The sequence below is a fragment of the Bubalus kerabau genome, chromosome 13, assembly GCF_029407905.1.
Source record: "Bubalus kerabau isolate K-KA32 ecotype Philippines breed swamp buffalo chromosome 13, PCC_UOA_SB_1v2, whole genome shotgun sequence".
Classification (NCBI taxonomy): Eukaryota; Metazoa; Chordata; class Mammalia; order Artiodactyla; family Bovidae; genus Bubalus; species Bubalus kerabau.
Window position 1 is genome coordinate 71422979 of NC_073636.1, and position 21237 is coordinate 71444215.

At 47.3% G+C, this 21237-nt stretch overlaps 1 protein-coding gene and 1 long non-coding RNA gene across 3 annotated transcripts in view; one reads left to right on the forward strand and one right to left on the reverse strand.

The window, feature by feature from the left end:
* PTPRT (protein tyrosine phosphatase receptor type T) overlaps nucleotides 1–21237 on the reverse strand; it is a 1142536-nt gene that overhangs the window by 172638 nt on the left and 948661 nt on the right. The window lies entirely within an intron of this gene.
* LOC129625960 (uncharacterized) lies at nucleotides 7357–12036 on the forward strand. Its single transcript, XR_008701676.1, has 3 exons — nucleotides 7357–7737; nucleotides 10644–10759; nucleotides 11903–12036. It is a non-coding gene; the product is annotated as an uncharacterized LOC129625960 (long non-coding RNA).

Genomic DNA, 21237 nt, shown 5'->3' on the forward strand with positions numbered 1-21237 from the left:
AGTGAGGTTATCAGGAAGAGCCATGCTTGGCTAGTCCAACTAGAACTATACAGGAATTGCCCCAGGACATGGCAAATTCTACTTTCTCTTCAGCATCCTTTTCAGGGAACTGGCTTGAGCCACCAGAGATGTGTCCCTCTGTCCACAAGGAAAGCCTATTGACAGTGTTTGAAGGCAACACAGGTGTGGAGGAACTAGCTTTGGGACCAAAGGCCAGATAGCATTTACCTGTGGCTCCTGCCAAGGAAGAAGACGGGGACAGAGTCAGAATGGGCTAGTCCTGCCCCCATGGCAGACTCAGGAGTGTGTCCATAGGGCTCACATTGTAAGTACACATGAGAACCTACAATTGGACTCACGGGAAACACATCAGGGTTGACTAAAGATTCAATCTCCTAGCAATGCAACCAGCTCTTTTAGGCAGGTACTGAGAGCTTCATCAAATGGAAGCTCAGTTATGACTGTTTTTAAAAATTCAGCCTAAACATCAATCCACTGAAAAAAGAGAGTGAAAGTGCTTGTCACTCAGTCTTGTCTGACTCTTTGCAACACCATGGACTGTAGCCCGCCAGGGTCCTCTGTCCATGGAATTCTCCAGTCAAGAATTCTGGATGTGGGTAGCCTTTCTCTTCTCCAGGGGATCTCCCCAACCCAGGGATCAAACTTGGGTCTCCTGCATTGCAGGCAGATCCTTTACCATCTGATCCACCAGGGAAGTCCATTTTCACCAGTCCATCACTAGGTGACCAAAAACTGTGCTAATAAGCACTTTGTATATATTAAGTGGACGTGAGTCGGAGTGAACTCCGGGAGTTGGTGATGGATAGGGAGGCCTGGCGTGCTGCGATTCATGGGGTCGCAAAGAGTCGGACACGACTGAGCGACTGATCTGATCTGATCTGATATATTAAGTCATTTAATCTTCACAAGATCTGACACAGAAGATGCTAGTTTTATTTTCCCTTTTATTTAGATTAGGAAACTCCACAAATGGGTCAAGTGGCTTTTCCAAAGCCATATACTTGGCTTTCAGTGTCAGAACTGGGATTCTTTGTGCAAGCCTCACCCTCTGTCATTCCAATGAACTCTCCTTGATGCAGTTACTGTTCAGGAAATACCAGCTCTGGGTCCCCATCTGACTCACTGACCAGAAATCCAAGGGGGAACTGGAAGCCCATCAGTAAGATGGTAACTGCATTACTCTTGCCCTAAGCCCACTCTTTTCATGAGAGTCACAGTATCAGTCCCTCATCCCTATGAAGCTCTGTCTCTGGCCCTGGGTGACTTCTGTCTACTAAGTGGGGACTGGGAGTCTGAGACTGGAGAGGGGAGGGGTTTGGATGCATCCTTGTCATCTCCGCCCCCTACTAGGAACCAACCTGAGAACAGTTCAAGTAAATCAGAACTGGCAAGTAGGTGCCAGGTGGAGATGTATCCAACAGGAGTAGCTTTAAGGCTCTACGTGAGTCCCCTGTGTGATGCACTCATCAAAAAGAATCTTGTGAACTCTGCTGGCACTGAGAACAGACTTGTTTCCAACACAAGGTTGCCCAACATCACACCCCCGCCAGCTGTGCCCTTCCTACTCTGAGCACTCCCGAAGGCCAGACAGTCCTCTAAGGGCAGCTGCCACTGCCCCCTGCCCTTGACTCTTTCCACTTGAGCTACAGTGGCTTAGAATCCAGTCCCCTCTGAGCTCCTGCTCAGAGTTCACATCTGGCTTTCAATGTGATACCTACTGACTCCCGCATATGGAAACCTGGCACCCAAGGTGGGCTCACAGTCTCTTGAAGCCTGCCCCTCTCCCTCGATATCTGCTCCATATATAGGCCCAGGTGCCATGTTCTTTTCGCCCCAACCTCCAGCCTCCTCCTAGGGTACCAAACAATTGTCCCAGTTTATATTCCTCAGGGACTCCTGAGACCCAACAAGGACAAGGCTTCTCTGTTCTACTCTACCCTGGTCAGACCACTCTGGTGAGGCTTGTTCATTTGCGGACCCCGACCCTGAAGAGTAGATTGGGGCCAACCTAAGAAAAGATTTTAATGTGGCATGGTAAAGACAGGACAAGCGGCTTGTCACTCAAAATGTGGTTCAATGACCAGAAGCATCTGCATCATAACCTACTACACATGCAGAGTCTGGGTCCCCACACCAGATCTGCTGAGTCTGCTCCTGCATTTGACAAGGTTTCTAGGTGATTCTTGTGCCCATAAAAATCCAAAGATCACTGACTGAGGAGGAATGGCAGTCAGAATTGGGGATTTTTCAGCCTAGAGAAGGAAAGATTCAGATGAGACTTAATTCTTGCCTTCAAAAAGTTGAAAGGCCACAGTGAAAGATGGAACAGATTTGATCCCTTTAAAGAGCAGGACTAATGCAAACCAGGAGAAGTGACACGAGTAGGCTGGGGCCAACATAAGAAAAGATTTTAATGTGGTGGCACTCTTCAGCTGAGGCTAAAGCCCCACTCTTTTGAAGGCAGTGCTACTGCGTAGTGAGGAGCATGAAGCAGTCATGATTCCAAGTCCCATTTCAGAGTCAGCCCTCCTCCCTTTTCCCTGTCCACTCTGTCTTCACCTGTTCTCACCTCCTGGGCTTCTTATATGCTTAAGTGAAAGTCGCTCAGTCGTGTCCGACTCTTTGTGACCCCATGGACTAAATAGTCCATGGAATTCTCCAGGTCAGAATACTGGAGTGGGTAGCCTTTCTCTTTTCTAGGGGATCTTCCCAACCCAGGGATCGAACCCAGGTTTCGATTGCAGGCAGATTCTTTGCCAGCTGAGCCATACTCTTAAATGCTTAGCCAGGCCCTTAATAGCTCACTTTCATGGGATGCTGGCCTTTCTTCTCTACTTATAGAGCCCACCTTCCACCTCAACCCAGTGTTCCTTGATTATAGTGACACTCATGCTCTAAGGGAGTGAAAGTCTCCCTGTTATCCTTAGAGCCATGAGACTTCAGTTGGGCTCCACCCCCCCAAACCCCACGTTAGCCACAGTGGCAGAAGACTGTGTCACCAACAATGAAAGGCTCTGTCTGGGCACTCAGTGTGCTCCCCAGCAAGCACAAGGGACTACGTGACCTCTTATACCCCTTCTGAGGATGAAATGCTATGGTTTGATGAGCTCAGTCAAAAGCAAGGGGTTTTGAATCAGAAATATACGAGCTTGCACCTGGATTCTATCACGAACTAGTTATGTGACCTTGATCAAAGCTGTTAGCCACAGCATGATTTGACACCCTCTTGATGAAACTGTGAAACAGGAGAGTGAAAAAACTGGCTTAAAACTCAACATTTAAAAAATGAAGACAATGACATCTGGTCCCATCACTTCATGGCAAATAGACAGTGAAACAATGGAAACAGTGATCAACTTATTTTTTGGGGCTCCACAATCACTGCAGATGGTGACTGCAGCCATGAAATTGAAAGATACTTGCTCCTTGGAAGAAAAGCTATGACAAACCAAGATAGCATATTAAAAAGCAGAGACATCACTTTGCCAACAAAGGTCCAGACAGTCAAAGCTATGGTTTTTCCAGTAGTCATGTATGAATGTGAGAGTTGGACCATAAAGAAGGCTGAGAGCCAAAGAATTGATGCTTTTGAACTGTGGTGTTGGAAAAGACTCTTGAGAGTCCCTTGGACTTCAAGGAGTTCAAACCAGTCAATCCTAAAGGAAATCAGTCCTGAATATTTACTGGAAGGATTGATGCTGAAGCTCTAATACTTTGGCCACCTGATGCGAAGAGCCAACTCATTAGAAAAAACCTTGATGCTGGGAAAGATTGAAGGCAGGATAAGAAGGGGACAACACAGGACAAGATGGTTGGATGGCATCACCAACTCAATGGACATGAGTTTGAGTAAACTCCGGGAGATGGTGAAGGACAGGTAAGCCCGGCGTGCTGCAGTCCATGGGGTCACAAAGAGTCAGACGTGACTGAGCGACTGAACAACAAAGTTCACAGGGATCTCCTAGGGATCAAATGTAATAATGGAAGTAAAAACACTTGATAAACTCTGAGAATATGCACACTGATGTGGCATCACGATGGCATGATCTTAGGGCTGGCTCCAGGACGCAGCATGGTTTCTTGTGTCTGTAAAATGTGGGTGCACAGTGGCGGTTGGGGTCCTGCCTCCTTGTAACACGCTGCCCAGGTCCATCCTTAGGATGAAGGCAGGCAGAGTCCCTGCAGGAATGCCCTTATCTTTTCTCCTCTAGGCAAGACCAGTTTCCATCCAGATCACTTAATGGCAGCAATAAGTAATTTGGCAACAAGGGATTAATAATTCTCTCTCCAAGTACTCTCACTCACTATAGCCCTAATTCTATAGCTTTACTTCAAAGAATTTCCCCTGTAAAGATATGGAGCAAAAAATAGAAGTTGCAGATAAAGAACATCTAATTGCAACTGATAAAGCCAAGCAAACCCCAGTGGATGCATAACCCATGCTGGTGATCATTGCTGAAGGCAAAGAAAGGAAGCTGGCTCTCGGGGACACAATTCCTAAAAGCTCCAGTCTTTCAAACACACAGTCGCCTCTTCACTATCCAAGGGCATTTATCCTCACATCTTACTGAGCTGGCATCTTACTTATGCCCATCTATTTAATGACTTCTTTTGTTTTTCTGTCTTTTCTCTGGCGTTACATGCATCTGGCACCCAGTAGAGAAAACCTTTGAAATTCTGACTCTGAGATGCTACCTCTATGCCAGCGAAGGTTTCAAGCATGGCAGGTATCTCTGATTATGGGGGGTTTTGCCAAGAGGAGGCAGCAGGGGAAAGCTGGGGAAGCTGGGCAGGTTTCTGGCTCTTCTAGAGTCAGGTATGCATCATCCCCCTTCTGACTTTTCCTGGAAGTGAATTCTCAGAATGGTAGACTACTTTTAAGATGGAACTGAAGTCCACAATAGGAAAGAAGTTGCTAGGAAAGCATCTGGATACTTCATTAGCTTCAAGCCTCTAGACTTTACAAATTGCATCCCAAGGCATTGAGAACATTTGTAATTGTGATCATGAACTACTTTGGCAGTCTTTGAGGACGGAAATTGTAGCAAACAGGAGGGGTGCGAGAAGCCTGGGGAGAAACAAATGCTGTTGTTGACTTTTTTTAATGGAAAAATGTAGATTCCAGATATTTCACACAAGTGTGATGTTGATACAGGAAAAAAATATAGACTGGATGATGAAACCAGATTATTTTTTCCCCTCACCGTTTACTAAAGGAGGGACTAATCCCTAGAAACGAGCATGGGCTCCACATCAGTCAGCATCCAACCAGGAAAAAGGCAACTGTTTCAAACATTCAAACCAGAGTGAATTTACCAGAGAACTGGGTACCCAGAGATTAGGAGAGGATGGTGAGGCAACCCAGAAGGTAGCAACCTCAGGGGCCATTACCTAGCCCAGACTAGAGAGACAAAGGCTCTTCAGAGCCTAGAGGTCAGGGCCACCCAACAGAAGCTGGGACTCCAGTGGACCTATGGGAGGCTGGAGCCACAGAGGGGACACGGTCACTGCCAAAGAAGGGGCCTGAGGCCAAGAGGGAGAAGGCTTCTTCCTCTCGCTCTACAACCCTTGTCTCCTCCTGGCCACGTGCAGATGCTTGTTGACATGGGCCCAGGAAACACAGCCTATGGGGGTCACCTGCACGGGAGCGGGAAGCAAAGGATGGATGTGAGGCCAGATGGCTCCAGGGCCAGCATGGGCTTCTCACTTCCTGTGACCAGGGCAAGCTTAGGTTTACCTCATTGCTGCTTTTGAGAGGTGTCTGGACTTGTGATTCAGGAAAAATGTCCAGTACTGCGTTTTCACTGCAGCACAGTCCTGGCCAAGGTGCAGAAATAGTGACTGGCTTTCAGGGTAGCCAGGTGTTTGGATTGTATCCATAAGGTGGTAACAGTGGAGTCTGGACACCTGATCACATGTAAAACAGCTGTGTTATTTACAATAAAGCGCTGACAAGTATTTGGAACTTCCACTATGAGCCAGGCTGCTGTGTTAAGCCCTTGGTATACCCATTTCAGAGACAGGGAAACTGAGGCTCAGAGAGGCTAAGTAACAGAAGCAAGTGCCAGGGATGGGATTTGAACCCTGGCAGTCTGGTACAGAGTTTATTCTCTTTAAACCACTTTTCTATTCTGCCATTTCCTCAATAAACAGGGAAAAGGATTGTTCAGCAGAGAAATCTGGTTGTCTTTTCTCAAACACCTGGAAGAAAGAATCAGACTGTTTCTTCAGGGGATCTAGAATCTTATTGTGACCAGCCAGACTATGACGTTGCTGTATTTATGGCCATCTCTGCTGAGTTGGCCACCCGCTGTGTCCTGAAGTTCTATTTCATACCTGCTTTTCTTGAAGATTATCTCCCCTCATGCCCTTCCAGCAATATATCACATTCTAATATCTAAGGGATGGATGAACATGTCATGCGAATCTTGTTATATGGGCCAAATTATACAGACTTTGCTCAAATGATATTTAAACTTGACCTTTTTAACTTAAGTTTCCCCATCCTTTTCACTTTCCTTGTACATCAACCACCATCTCCAAGCACTTCATACATTGAGTTTAGTTTTATTATTAATCTCTGGGCTTTCTCTATAATACCTTTCTTGATATTTAGCAATCCAAGCATGCCATATAATCCCACAGGGAGACAAGCAAGCTCAAGTTTAGGCGGCCGTTTTCTGCTTTATTTCCAATTCTCTTTTCTTTGATCTCACGATGACTAATTTTTAAAAACTGCTGACTGCTCTCCCCCACACCTCAGAACAGTGGCCCCCCTCACTAGATCTGGCTGATAATGGACTACTTGGGAAGGATTATTCCATCATTCTTCCAAGTGACATCACCTAGGATGTTTCTCAAGTAATAAATAAATTGCCTCAATTCATCATATGACAGTAATTGCTTTTAGCCACGATTTAACTCAAAGTCAATGTCAAGTAGCTAGAAAACACTACAGACACTCAGGTTCTTCAAAGACAGCTCTACCCTTGCTGGGGAAGACCATTTAATGAGGACTGAGTTACGTGTAAAGTAGATACAGGTTTCTAGTATCCCAGACCCCCTCAATATCACCTGGGCAGGCTTAATAGGTTGGAATTGACTTCACAACCTATACAACTGAAACTGTTAAATATTGCTGACAGAGGTTGACCTTTTTTTTCAGCCTTAAGTGGAGGTGAGCACTCTGTGAGATGGCAATAGCTTTAACTGATTGTTTGAAAGCATTCCGGACACTCAAATAAATGGTTCCTCAAGCGCTGATTCTGCTTGGTTCCATGCATCTCCTGGATCTGTGTTTCCAGGTGGACCTTGTTTTACATAGCAAATGCTCTGTGGAGGTCAGATTCTAATTCAGTTACAGACGGTAGGAAAGTGATGCTATAGAAGATATTTGCGGTGAATCTCTTCTGGGTGCAAGTAAACTCCTTTATGCTAAGAATGTTTCATGCATTTAGAATTTAGCATGATAGACTTACTTAAGAGCAGTTGTGCCCGGTTGATGCCAGCTACGGTTATGACTGACACATCACTTGGAAGGCATGCCCTTTAAAGGGCTTCACCATCAGTGGGCTCAGAAAGCCTTTCTACTGTCTCAAGGTCTCAACTGTTTCCTCTTGTGCCCAGGGGAGTCCTAGAGCTGGACCTTAGCCTGTGGTCAGACAAGGATCCTAAGCACTGGCTGAATTTGGGGGTGACGCTTCTAAGAAGCCAGAGGTGGGTGCACTTTTTGAACTGGCTTAGGTGTCAGGCCACGGGTAGGGTTAAAGACTGAGATGTGGCCGAAGTTGGGGTTAAATCTGAAGGACAGATCAGGAGCCAGTCTGTGGCTGGGGTTTAGGAGCATCTGTTGGTCAGCCTGCACCTACTGTGAGGGGGCAACATATGCTTAGAGCTATGTGTGGATTTGGCCAGAAGGAAAATTTTGCCCATGGTCAGGGAACTAGAAAAAGCTAAGTGACTTCCAAATGGACTAGACCCCTTCCCTTGGCCTCATTAGCACCCATTCAACCCTTGGCTGTCTAGGCGGCCAGTCCTAGAGTCGGCTGGCGTGGCGTGAGTGGTTGCTGGGATTATCAAGATGATACTGGGTAAAACAAGGTGCTGGGCACGCGAGGCAATTAGGAGACCACCCTGCTGTTTGAGAACTCACCGCGTAATGGCAAAGACATGCGTGCAAGCTGAAAATCAAAGCTCAGTGTGATGGATGCTAACACAGAAGTCTGTACAGAGAAGGGCATGTATGACTCTGCTTAGGCCAAGCTAGACTATGAGTCAGATTTCCCTATGCCGTCACTGGTGTGGGACACATCGTGGACGTCCCTAAGACCACCCAGTGGTCTCCTCCCGACCCTGGCTCCCTGTGCGCCAGACGAAGCCTGCTCCATCGATGAGGATGAAGAAATTGAGCCAGCTCAGGGCTGACAGTGCTGGCTCCCTGCTTGCAGAATTGTGTGCTGAGCCTGGAGCCCTGGGGGCTCAAAGCTGCTTAGCTGCGGGACAGAGGAGCACCCAGGGCCTGCACTGGGGATTAAGGATTTAGTCTGAAGAGCAGATGTAAAAGAGAACACACACTCTTTCGGGTACCCTGCGGCAAAGTGATAGTCCCTTTCGACATCCTCCGACAGCCAGTGCAAGAGAACGATTGGCCGCACTGAATGGATGGTTAACTCTTCTTGCAGAGTTCAGAGCAGTCCTGGGCAGCTGTGGAACACAGGAGGGCTACGCAGGAGCAGTCAGTCCGGAGGCAAGCACAAAAACCTATCAGAGATGGCCTATGGGTCAAATGAGGCCAGGACAACATGAATGGCCTGGTTGGTGTGGCCCAGGCCAAGGCCAGGATGTGCCTGGCAGCAGATGCTAAGACTGTTCATACGCAGGAGGCCAATTACAGAGGGGAGGGTCAGAGCCCCAGAGAAGAGGCCTGCTGTGAGCCAAATGCAGAATCCAGCCAACACGGAGACCCCACAGCAGGGGGAGGGTACACCAAAAGGATTCTCCAGGATGGCAGTTCTCAGCTTCAGTCTCCTTGAGGTCTTTTGCTGCAAAGGCACAGCTCTGCAAGGTGGACCCCTGCCTGCTGCCCCATGCTCAGGATCACTGCACTTCCAAGTCTGTTCATTTCCAGGGCTGTAATAAAGTACTGCAACCCAGTGGCTTAAATAACAGAAATTTAGAGGCTAGAAGTCTGAAGTCCAGATGTCAACAGGGCCATGCTCCCTCTGAGACCCTGGGTAGAATCCTTCTTCATCTCTTTTAGCTGCTGGCATCTGCGGGCAACCACTGGCACTCCTTAGGCTGGAGATGTATCTTACCAATATCTGCCTCTGTCATCACAGAGGTTCTTCTTGTGTGTCTCTGTCTTCACCTGATGTTTTCCTCTTCTTGTAAGGACATCAGTCATATTACAGTGTCATATTATGGATCTGGGTCCACCGTCACGACTTCATCTTAACTAATTATACCTGCAGAGACCTTCTTTCTAAATAAGACCGCCTTCACAGGAACTGGGGTTAGTCTTGCTTCAACACATCCTTTGTGAGGGGCATGATACAACCCATACTCTGTATCAAGCTGAGTCATGTTACAAGCAGCCTAGGAAGGAGAGGGCGGGCTTAACATTTCAGGAAGTAAAATCAAACATGAATGGGCTCAGGGTCACAAGGAGAGCGTGTAGGAAGAGGGATGAGAGACTCCTGTTTGGTCATGGGCTGAGTGGAACAGGAGGCTTCTAGAAGGACAGGATGTCCTGGCTTTTTATTTTTTAGTATTTATTCATCTATTTGGTTGCACTAGTTACAGCACTTGGGATCTTTGGTCTTCACTGGGGTATGCGGGATCTTTAGCACTTGGGATCTTTGGTCTTCACTGGGGTATGCGGGATCTTTAGCACTTGGGATCTTTGGTCTTTACTGGGGTATGCGGGATCTTTAGCACTTGGGATCTTTGGTCTTCACTGGGGTATGCGGGATCTTTAGCACTTGGGATCTTTGGTCTTCACTGGGGTATGTGGGATCTTTACCTGCAGCATGTGAACTCTAAGATGCAGCATGTGGAATCTAGTTCCCTGACCGGGAATCACACCCAAGCCCCCTGCATTGGGAGTGTGGAGTCTTAGCCACTGGACCACCAGGGAGGTTTCAGTCCTGGCTTTGTCTGAACAACAAAGCAAGATGTACCAGGGGCCCAGGTGTCTCTTACTCAGAAGTAAGAGGCTCTCAGAGTAAGGCTCTTACTCAGAAACATAATCCAGTTCTTTCCAACTGATTTCAACCAAATTGATCCCCTATGGGATGACCACAGCACACCATCCCAAAGGGGCAGCAAGAGGAAGGGAAGGCAAAGATCTGCCCAGCCAAGCAGTTCTGCTCAGATCATGTCTCTGGAACATGCAGCTTCCAGCACGTATCGGGGTGCCTGGAAAGGAGAGAAGGCTCGTGGGAGGAAGCGAGAAATCTATAGCAGGGATTAGTGGAACCATGAGCAGGATCAGAGAGAACACGCAGCACGGAATTCAGATTAGGCAATGCAGCTGAGTGAGGGTAATAAAACCAGCAGCAGGAGCCGCATCGATTGCTGAGATTCCAGCCAAATCCACCATGAACATGTTTTCTTTCTTCCAGCCTCTGCCCCTTGGCTTTTGAAAGCAGAAACACTGAATTGCTGTGTTCTGTACTAAGGCTGATCTATCCCCCTCCCCAAAGGATGGACAGAAGAGCAGCTCTGCTATTAGCAGGAGGTAAGAGAGAGAAGATAAGGCCCCGGATGTTGGCAGGGTCTGTTCTTGCTCACGCGGACACAGAGTCTGGGGACAGGTCTCTTCTTTGTGATCTCCATGCTCCCTGCCCCCAGCCCGACCTCTCCTGGGTCAGCACCACGTGTGCCCAGGCTGGGTATTGAGCTCAGTGGGGCTGGCAGATCTGGGGAAGCCCTATTCAAAGACTCCAGAGAATCAGTCTCTAGGAAGCTTGGCAGATGAGGCTGTTTGGAGTTCAAATGCTAGACTGAAAACCAGGGCTCAGTGACTCACAATAAACCTAACAAAATGGTAGACGGGGGGTTTGAACCATCACGGGGTGGAGGCCGAGGGTGGGTCTGGCACATGCTCCTCTATCGATGTTAGCTACTTGCTCACATATGAGTCTACTCACACTTGGGGCCAGGTGAACGGCACTGTACATGTGCTGGGCAGAGGGTAACAGAAATCAAACAACTCCAAGACAAGTGCTCGTAATGAGAATGTGTGCCCTCTCCTACAAGAATCCTCACTCAGAACCCTCAACTCAGTGCCCACTGGCAGGGCCTGTCAACCGTCTTTTTTAGGTGCAGCCTCAGACAATGGGCACAATAAAGGACAGAAATGGTACTGACCTAACAGAAGCAGAAGATATTTTTAAAAATTTATTCAATTGGAGACTAATTACTTTACAATATTGTAGTGGTTTATGCCATACATTGACGTGAATCAGCCATGGCTGTACATGTGTTCCCCTTCCTGAACCCCCTTCCCACCTCCCTCCCCATCCCATCCCTCAGGGTCAATGCACCAGCCCTGAGCACCCTGTCTCATGCATCGAACCTGGACTGGTGATCTATTTCACACATGATAATATACATGATTCAATGCTATTCTCTCAAATCATCCCACCCTCGCTTTCTCCCAGAGTCCAAAAGTCTGTTCTTTACATCTGTGTCTCTTTTGCTGTCTTGCATATAGGGTCATTGTTACCATCTTTCCAAATTCCATATATATGTGTTAATATACTATATTGGTGTTTTTCTTTCTGACTTACTTCATTCTGTATAATAGGTTCAAGTTTCATCTACCTCATTAGAACTGATTCAAATGCATTCTTTTTATTCCATTGTATATGTACCACAGCTTTCTTATCTATTTGTCGATATTAAGAAGAGGTGCCAAGAATACACAGAAGAACTATACAAAAACAATCTTCATGACCCAGATATCCTGGAACTATACAAAAACAATCTTCATGACCCAGATAACCACGATGGTGTGATCACGATGATCACACCACACGATGGTGTGTCTCACCTAGAGCCAGACATCCTGGAATGTGAAGTCAAGCCTTAGGAAGCATCACCATGAATAAAGCTAGTAGAGGTGATGGAATTCCAGTTGAGCTATTTCAAATCCTAAAAGATGATGCTGTTAAAGTGCTACACTCAATATGCCAGCAAATTTGGAAAACTCAGCAGTGGCCACAGGACTGGAAAAGGTCAGTTTTCATTCCAATCCCAAAGAAAGGCAATGCCAAAGAATGCTCAAACTACTGCACAATTGCACTCATCTCACACGCTAGTAAAGTAATGTTCTAAATTCTCCAAGCCAGGCTTCAACAGTATATGAACTGTGAACTAGATGTTCAAGCTGGTTTTAGAAAAGGCAGAGGAACCAGAGATCAAATTGCCAATATCCATTGGATCATTGAAAAAGCAAGAGAGTTCCAGAAAAACATCTACTTCTGCTTTATTGACTACATCAAAGCCTTTGATGGTATGGATCACAACAAACTGTGGAAAATTCCTCAAGAGATGGGAATACTAGACCACCTGACCTGTCTCCTGAGAAATCTGTATGCAGATCAAGAAACAATAGTTAGAACTGGACATGGAACAACGGACTGGTTCCAAATCAGGAAAGGAGTAGGTCACGGCTGTATACTGTCACCCTACTTATTTAACTTATATGCAGAGTACATCATGTGAAATGCTGGGCTGGATGAAGCACAAGCTGGAATCAAGATTGCCGGGAGAAATATCAATAACCTCAGATATGCAGATGACACCACCATTATGGCAGAAAGTGAAGAAGAACAAAAGAGCCTCTTGATGAAAGTGAAAATGTTGGCTTAAAACTCAACATTCAGAAAACTAAGATCATGACATCTGGTCCCATCAGTTCATGGCAAATAGATGAGGGAACAGTGGAAATAGTGACAGACTTTATTTTCTTGGACTCCAAAATCACTGCAGATGGTGACTGCAGCCATGAAATTAAAAGATGCTTGCTCCTTGGAAGAAAAGCTATGACCAACCTAGACATCATACTAAAAAGCAGAGATATTACTTTACCAACAAAGGTCCATCTAGTCAAAGTTATGGTTTTTCCAGTAGTCATGTATGGATGTGAGAGTTGGACTATAAAGAAAGCTGAGTGCCAAAGAACTGATGCTTTTGAACTGTGGTGTTGGAAAAGACTCTTGAGTCCCTTGGACTGCAAGAAGATCCAACCTGAATATTTATTGGAAGGACTGATGCTGAAACTCCAATACTTTGGCCACCTGATGTGAAGAACTGATTCATTGGAAAACACGCCGATGCTGGGAAAGATTGAAGGTGGGAGGAGAAGGGGACAACAGAGGATGAGATGGTTGGATGGCTTCACTGATATGATGGACATGAGTCTGAGTAGGCTCCAGGAGTTGCTGATGGACAGGCAGGCCTGGTGCGCTGCAGTCCCATGGGGTAGCAAAGAGCCAGACACGACTGAGGGACTGGACTGAACTGAGACAATGGGATTCTGAGAAGGCTTTGCAGAGACCACATTGTCTGAACTTCACCCCAGAGGGTGAGTAAGGTAAACATCGGAGGAAGAGCACCCAGCAGAGTCCGATAAGGCAGGTTCTGCATATGTAACCAGTTTGAGTGGGGCACTGGCCACCAAAGAGGAAATAGAGCTGGGGACATAGGGAAGGGACAGCGCCTAGAGAGTGAAGGGCCTGTGATTCAGGCTAATTGTCCCCAAGCACAAAGGGAGCCTTGAGAGCATTTTAATCAGAATCAGACTTTTATAGTAATAACTTGGCTTCAGCGGAGCATACATTAGAAGGGACCAGTGTGACGATAGGAAGGCCGGTTTGGAATCTGTTACACTATCTGACCAAGGCTTTGTGAATCTCAAACATGAGGGCAGCAGTGAAGGACAGGGAGAGATTCAAGAGAGATTTCAGAGATAATACGGGACAGATCTGATGACTAACTGCATATTGAAGACAGGGAGAGAGAGGTCAAGGTGGTGCTGAGTTTCTGAATCTGAATTTAGTGGCAGTTTGCATAGCAGACTGGAGACTGATTGCTCCTTGGTCTAAGAAGAACGTCCCCAGAGAGAAAAGGCGTGGTGAGAGCCTGTCTTATTTGCTCCTTGCTTGGATGCTTGTCTTGTAGGAAGCAAAGACATTCACCTGCTACAGAAGGACACCCCACAGGAGATGGGGCACTCCAGAAAGATGCCTTCCTGGTCTGCATTGTCTACTGATTCCATTGGGAGATGGATAACAGAAGCTGGTACCAAGAGCCTGGTGTCTGTCAGGCCGTGAACATCTACTACCAGACTAACAATGTGACAGTCTGGCGCACTTGACTGAGTACTAGACTCCGTCCCTGCTCCGCAGAGTCTGCCTGCTGCCCCTGGAGCAGCCAAATGGAAGAATGGAGGCGGTTCTGCAGTGGCCACCTGGCTCCTGATCGTCACCTGCCTCCCTGACCTCCAGCTGTGGTCCCTGCCCTTATTCTGCAGGTGCAGCCCTGGATGGTGCTCTGGGACCAACTGAAGCCTTGGGGACTGCAGGCTGCCCAGGTGAGGGGACTTCAGCATTGTGCTGCCCTACTCTCCATCCCGCTCTTGTCTTGGGCCATCTCTGTGACTGGGGCTGTCGTGCTCCCAGCTTTATGTCCCAATTCCTCAATAAGCCCTGGCTTGTGAATCCTGCTGGGCACTCCTGGTGCTCAGATAGGTTCTTACTTCCCACCTCATTTCCCATGAGCCACCGTTCTGGCCCAGCCCCCTGCCTGAACGTCACCACTGGCCAGCTTGCCTCTTCTCTGGACCTCAGTTTTCTCATCTGTAAAATGGGTTTAGAATAATAATCACAGCACAAGTCTACATACTTCAGGTGTATTTCTCAAATACTCCTCTCAACAACTAGTAATTCTTGGTATTCTCAGTTTGCAGACAAGGAAATGGGCACACGTGAGCTGAGGCTCAAAGTCCCACAGCTAGTTTTGGAGGCACAGTCCTGGATCATGGTAATTCTCAGTTCCTGGCACATAATGAAAGAAAAAGTGAAAGTTGTTCAGTCATGTCTGACTCTTTGCAACCCCATGGACTACACAGTTCAGGGAATTCTCCAGGCCAGAATACCGAGCGTGTAGCTGGTCCCTTCTCCAGGGGATCTTAAATCCCAAGGCTCGAACCCAGGTCTCCCACATTGCAGGAGGATTCGTTACCAGCTGAGCCACAAGGAAAGCCAGGGCACGTAATAGGTGCTCACTAATATTGGCCACTGGCATAAAGCATAGTGGGTAAGATAACAGACTTTCCTGGGTTCAGATCCTGTTTCATCACTTCTGAGCTGTGTGATTTTCAATCACCAGAGTCTCAGTTTCCTTATCTACCAAATGAGAATGACAGCGGTACCCTAAACGGCAGAGCTGTTGAGAAGATTCAGGACATTAATAATATGAAGCCCTCAGTGCCTTCCACGGAAGCTAAGAGGTATGTAACACATGCTTGCTGTTGTATTGTTCTTTTCATCGTCATGGAAACCCCTGGTACTACTGTCCCCCAAAGCTGCCACCTCCTTCCAGCCGGCCTGGCAGACTGCGCTCCCACTGCCTGTCTTCCACCTCTCTCTACCAGGCATAGCTGCCATCTTGGTGGGTTTACAGGTTTAAGCCTTTTCTGGAGAGGTCCTCCCACCTCTGGCTCCTGTTCTCACTCCATCCATCCATACCTACCAGAGGACATTACCTCTCTGGGAGGGTCCCTCACTCCCCAGGATGTCCAAGCCTGCCAGGGGCACAAGGCATCCTGCTGGGCCTTCCCTAAGTCTGCCAGGCTGCTTCCCCATCTGCTCTCAGCCAAACAGTCTTGCCCCAAAGGCTCAAACTCTTTCTACCTGGATGCAAGATTTACAAGACATCCCGGGGGAAGTTGCTTTAGAGGCAGTTAGCTGCAAAGCAGTCTCAGAGAGAGTATTACGGCCTGAATCCTGTCGCTGTGGCAAGGCCCTGATATAAAGAATTGCCAGAGAGCTCAAATCCAGTGTTATTGGATAACCTGGAGGGATGGGATGGGGTGGGGTGGGAGCTTGATGAGGGCGTGGAGATACGTATACCTATGGTGGATTCATGTTGATATATGGCAGAAACCAACATAATATTGTAAAGCAATTATTGTCCTTTTTTTCTTTTTTTTTTAAGGATTGCCAGGGAGATAACAATAGAGTTTGAATGTGAAGTACAAAGGTAGAAATGAAAGGATGGAGTTGTGCCTGCCAGCCTCTCAAGCCAGGAGCCCTGCTGGAAATGAATTCACTTTCTCTGCTGACCCTGGCCAAGACTGAGCCTGGCGGTGCACGGGCTCATCCTTATTACTTCACAGACGAGGAAACTAAGGCTCTGAAAGGCTGAATGATTTGCTAAAGTTCCCCAGTTCTTTACACAAGGGCTTGTCCCAAAGCCCTTCTCCCTGGGGACAAAGGAGAAGGGCTCAGCATGGGCAAGACAGTGAATCTGGGTCAGCCCAAGGGGTTAAGACCAGCGCAGGGCTGCCTGGCTGACCTTCAGAGCATCGACTCTAAGCTTCAGTCTGGGTGCTACCAGCTTCCTACTGGGCTCAGTTCGCCGAATGCACCGTGGAGGCCTGGCTGAGCAGGGGCAGGGACCGGGGAAGCACTCTCTCAGCGATGGTGGGTTAGTCGTTTAGGTGAAATGTTAAATAACTACTCATTTGTCCACTGCAGTCCCAAGTTATCCCACTTCAGAAAAACGCCAAACTCTAATCGCAGAGGTTTTACTTTATTTTTTTTCAGTGGAAGCATCCCTGGCCTCTACCCACTGTGCTGGGCTTCCCAGGTGATGTAGTGGTAAAGAACCCGCCTGCCAATGCAAGAGACATAAGAGACACGGGTTTGATCCCTGGGTCGGGAAGATCCCCTGGAGGGGAGCATGGCAACCCACTCCAGCATTCTTGCCTGGAGAATCCCATGGACTGAGGAGACTGGCGGGCTACAGTCCATGGGGTCACAGAGGTTTTACCTTGTATTTTTCAACAGACGCATCCCTGGCCTCTACCCACGAGATGCCAGTAAGCCCTCACACCCAGTGGTGACAACCAAATACATTTCCAGATATTGTCAAATGTCTCCTGGGGGCGGGGTGTCAAGAGAACTGAACATTTACTGAGGCTCTACTCCTGTGCACCAACGACGGTCCAAGGAGGGTCAAGACGTTTGGTTATTTGTATAAAGTTTTAAAACCTGAAGTACAGTTGATTTACAACTCTGTGTTAGTTTTTGCTGTACAGCAAACCATTCAGGTTTATATATTCTTTTCCAGACTCTTTTCCATTATAGTTTTTTACAAGATTCTGAATATAGTTCCCTGTGCTATATAGTAGGATCTTGTTGTTTGTCTGTTTTATATACAGTAGTTTGTATCTGCTAATCCCAAACTCCTAATTACCCCTACATCTGTGCTGCCCACGATGACACAGCCACTGAGCCACACGTGGTTATCGAGCACTTGAAATGTGTCTAGGATGATAGAGGAACTGAATTTTAAAATTTATCTCCATGAATTTAAATTTTAACACTGGAACACTGTAAAGTATGTTTACTTGTTAAACACAATGTTTATCTTTTTAGGATTAGATTTCGTTTTTAACTGCTTAAAATTTAGCATCTGAATTGCAAAGCGCCGTAAGTGTAAAATTCACACCAGATTTCAAAGGCTTAGTGCAAAAAAAAAAAAAAAAAAAAAAGGTAACATATCTTTTATTAATAATTTTAAAATATTGATTACATGTTAAAATGATAATACTTTGTAGACACTGGGTTAGTGAAAATACATTAAAATGAATGTCACCTATTAATTTTTACTTTAACAAATACTTTTAATTTTTTAATAGGCTATGTTATTTATTTAGGTCATGCCCTGAGGCATATGGGATCTTAGTTCCCTGACTAGGGATTGAACCTGTGTCCCCTGCAGTGGAAGTGTGGTCTTAACCACTGGATCCCTAGGGAAGTCCCCATTTTTTACTTTTTAAAAATTTGACTCTAGAAAATTTCAAAGTACATATGTAACTGAGATCTGCATCTCTTGAACACAGTGTAATTCTGGAGGTTTTCAACAGGGGGGTGCTTTTGTCCCCAGGGGATATTTGATTGTGTCTGGCAATAAACTCGGTTGTGCTACTTGGGTAATCAAGTGCTATCTAATGAGTAGAGGCCGGGGATTTGCTCAACATCCTACAATGCACAGAACAGCCTCCCACAACTAAGAACTACCTTTCCCCAAGTGTCGCTAGTGCTGAGGTTGAGAAACCCTACCCTAGAGCGTGAATCCCTTGAAGCAAAGACCAGTAAGTTAGACCTGAAAAGCGAGTGGAAGCCATCACACACAGTTCTCACCGTGAACTCTGGCCAGGGGTGTCGGTATCCCTGCTCCGCCCCATGAAGCAAATGGAGCCCAGAGAAGAACAATGCCCAGATCCCCAGGGCAGAAAGTGGCTGAGCTGAGCCCTGCACTCACTCTGAAGGCCAGCCTGTCTCCCACTCCACAAACAGGTGCCACAGACCTCTGAGCTGGTGCTGATGTGAAGAGGCCGCTTTTGTTTACAGTCTAACGTTCCCATCACTCAGACCTGGTCGGTTATTATTCACATCAGCCGTTATTGCTACCAGGGGATGAGCATTAACAAAAACTCCCTTTGAAAGGGACAGCCTGCTTGAAGAGAAACACTCTTGGACACCTCACCCATCAAATGAAACCGAGAAAGGCATGGAAATAAATGGAAAGCAATGAAATAAACCTGTCAGAGAGGGAGCATTCAGATGTCTCAGGAGGCAAGAGGTAAAACAAATGTGCCTGATATGGGGTTGGCTCTGTTTAAACAAAACATTACGGTACTGCTGACTTGAAAAGGGCCCGGAGAACAATGGCCCGGCAGAAAGGGAGCTGCCCGCATGCCCGGGAGAAGCACTGTTTCGTGGTAAATTGGGTGTGGGCACGTGGTAGGAGCCACTCTCCTTTCACTAGCACCAGGCATCCGTCCGCAACTGCCACCTCCCTCGGGGCAAGAGTGAGACTTGCCAAAAACAGGATGTGAAAGGGGACTGACATTTGATGAAGGCCGAGAGAGAAGGGCACTCTGGAGAGTCACCGAACGTAATCTTGAGTATGACTCTGCAGGAGGTATGACAATCGGTTTTGCAAGTTAAACAAGGCTATGCAACTTGCTTAAGGTCACATAACCAGGGAGTGGCTGAGATGACATTCTGGGGGTGTTGATGGTGTCACACTGGGCTATGGGTTGATGGCAGACACAGAGGTGGGGACAGAAGTTGGCTGTCATGAGTGCGGTGGAGGCTCTGCCCAGATCTCTTTTCTGGGCTGGTGCACTAATCTCCAGCTGCTTAAGATGGAGATGCTGGCTGCTAAGGTACCCCCTTCCCTGCAGACTGCCATCAGGCCAAAGGAAGTCACCCCCCAACCCCCACCAGGACACGGACAGCGGCTGACTGACACAGCAGCACAGATGCTGGCCCCTGCTGCGGAGTAGGGGCACCCCTGTGATACAGTCCACACTCCAGAGCCCCTGTGGGCTCAGTTGACACAGCCTCCACATCCTCCGTTGGCTTCTTGCCCTGCCCTCACCTTCTTTCTTCTGAGAATACTCATCAATGACTAATTTGCACAAGAATCCCCCATCTCAGGCTCTGTCCAGGGAAACTCAGCCTAAGACCATCACAAACAGCAGAGTTTCTGAGCTTGGGAAGCGGGTAAACAGAAGTGGACCATGAGCTCCTGGATGGCTGGATTCTTGTCATCTCTGCCTCATATATTCCCCTTCCCACCATGACAAACTGACCAGCCAGGGACTAGCAGAGAGGAAGCCACTGTCTTGGCAACAACTTGGAGAGAGGTGCCAGGTAAAAGGTCTGAAATCTCCAAAGAAACCTTGGTCGACCAGAAAGGGCCCCTGCAGTAGAGATCTCTCTGTTGGGAGGGTCTCTTCTGTGTCTGGGGCCCCATGATGGGCATCAGCCTCTGATAGGCTCTGCATCATGATCTCTGAAGAGTTTATATGAAATGAGAGTGAACTACCATGAGTTAGAGGGAAAAGGCTGGTATTTACTTCAAACAAATATCCACTCTAGAGTGGGGCGTTCCCATAGCGGCCTTTTTCACATTTACTATCTTATTTTTTCTCAGGATACAGTTCCAGAAGCCTGTGTGTGCAAAGTCTATAAGAAAATGGTGCTCCCCAAAACGGAAGCATTATTATTCTAACTTAACAGATAGGAGGGGTGGGACTCATCATAGTCAAGTGACTTGTCCAAGACAAATAGCAGACAGGGAGTCATAGCCAGATCTATTTATTTCCTAAGCACAGACATGTTAAGCCAATTCTCCCCCAACCTCAGACCATAGCTCAGTTATCTCTTCTCCTGGGAATCATCCCCCGAACTTGAGGTGTACTTGTTGGTTTATATTGAATACCACACGGCTCTTCTTTGTAGCAAGACTCACACTTGCCATTGTATACGCATTTGTGTAGTTTTTATTTTTTTTTGTGGTGTGGGGGGTTAATGGTTCTTTCCCCTCCCTCAAAGGCACAGGAATATGCTTTCTTTTGTTCACCACTGAATACCTCAGTGCCTAGAACAGTGCCTGGCACACAGTAGGTACTTTGTAAGCATTAGTAGAACGGGTGAATGGATGAGTTAGATAGATGGATGGACGGATGGATGGAGGTAGGGATGGAAGGATGGGGAGGGGGCAGGGGGATGGCTGGGTGGGTGGATGCATGGGTGGGGTGGACGGGCTGCCAGTTCCTCTCTGGTGCACCTAGCTTGGAGGGACCATTGAGCATGGGCTGCTCTTTACTCCCTTCCCCCCTCCCCAGCCCAGGGCTCTGGTGATCACCTGTGGTGAGGAGGCAGAGTGGAGTCCCCGGGGTCACCTGGGCGCTGCCCATTGGTGCTGACCACAAGGAAGCCAGTCCCCAGGCAGCATGCAGAAGAGAAGGAGAGAAAGAAACACACATGAACACGTGCGGCACGGTGAGCAAAACTGTAATTCTTGTGGCTCTGAAGAGCTCACACTAAACAGCAAAAGAACATCATGATCTAACAAAACAGGGCCTGAAATAGATCTTTAGAAATGAAACAAGGATACGAGTCACCG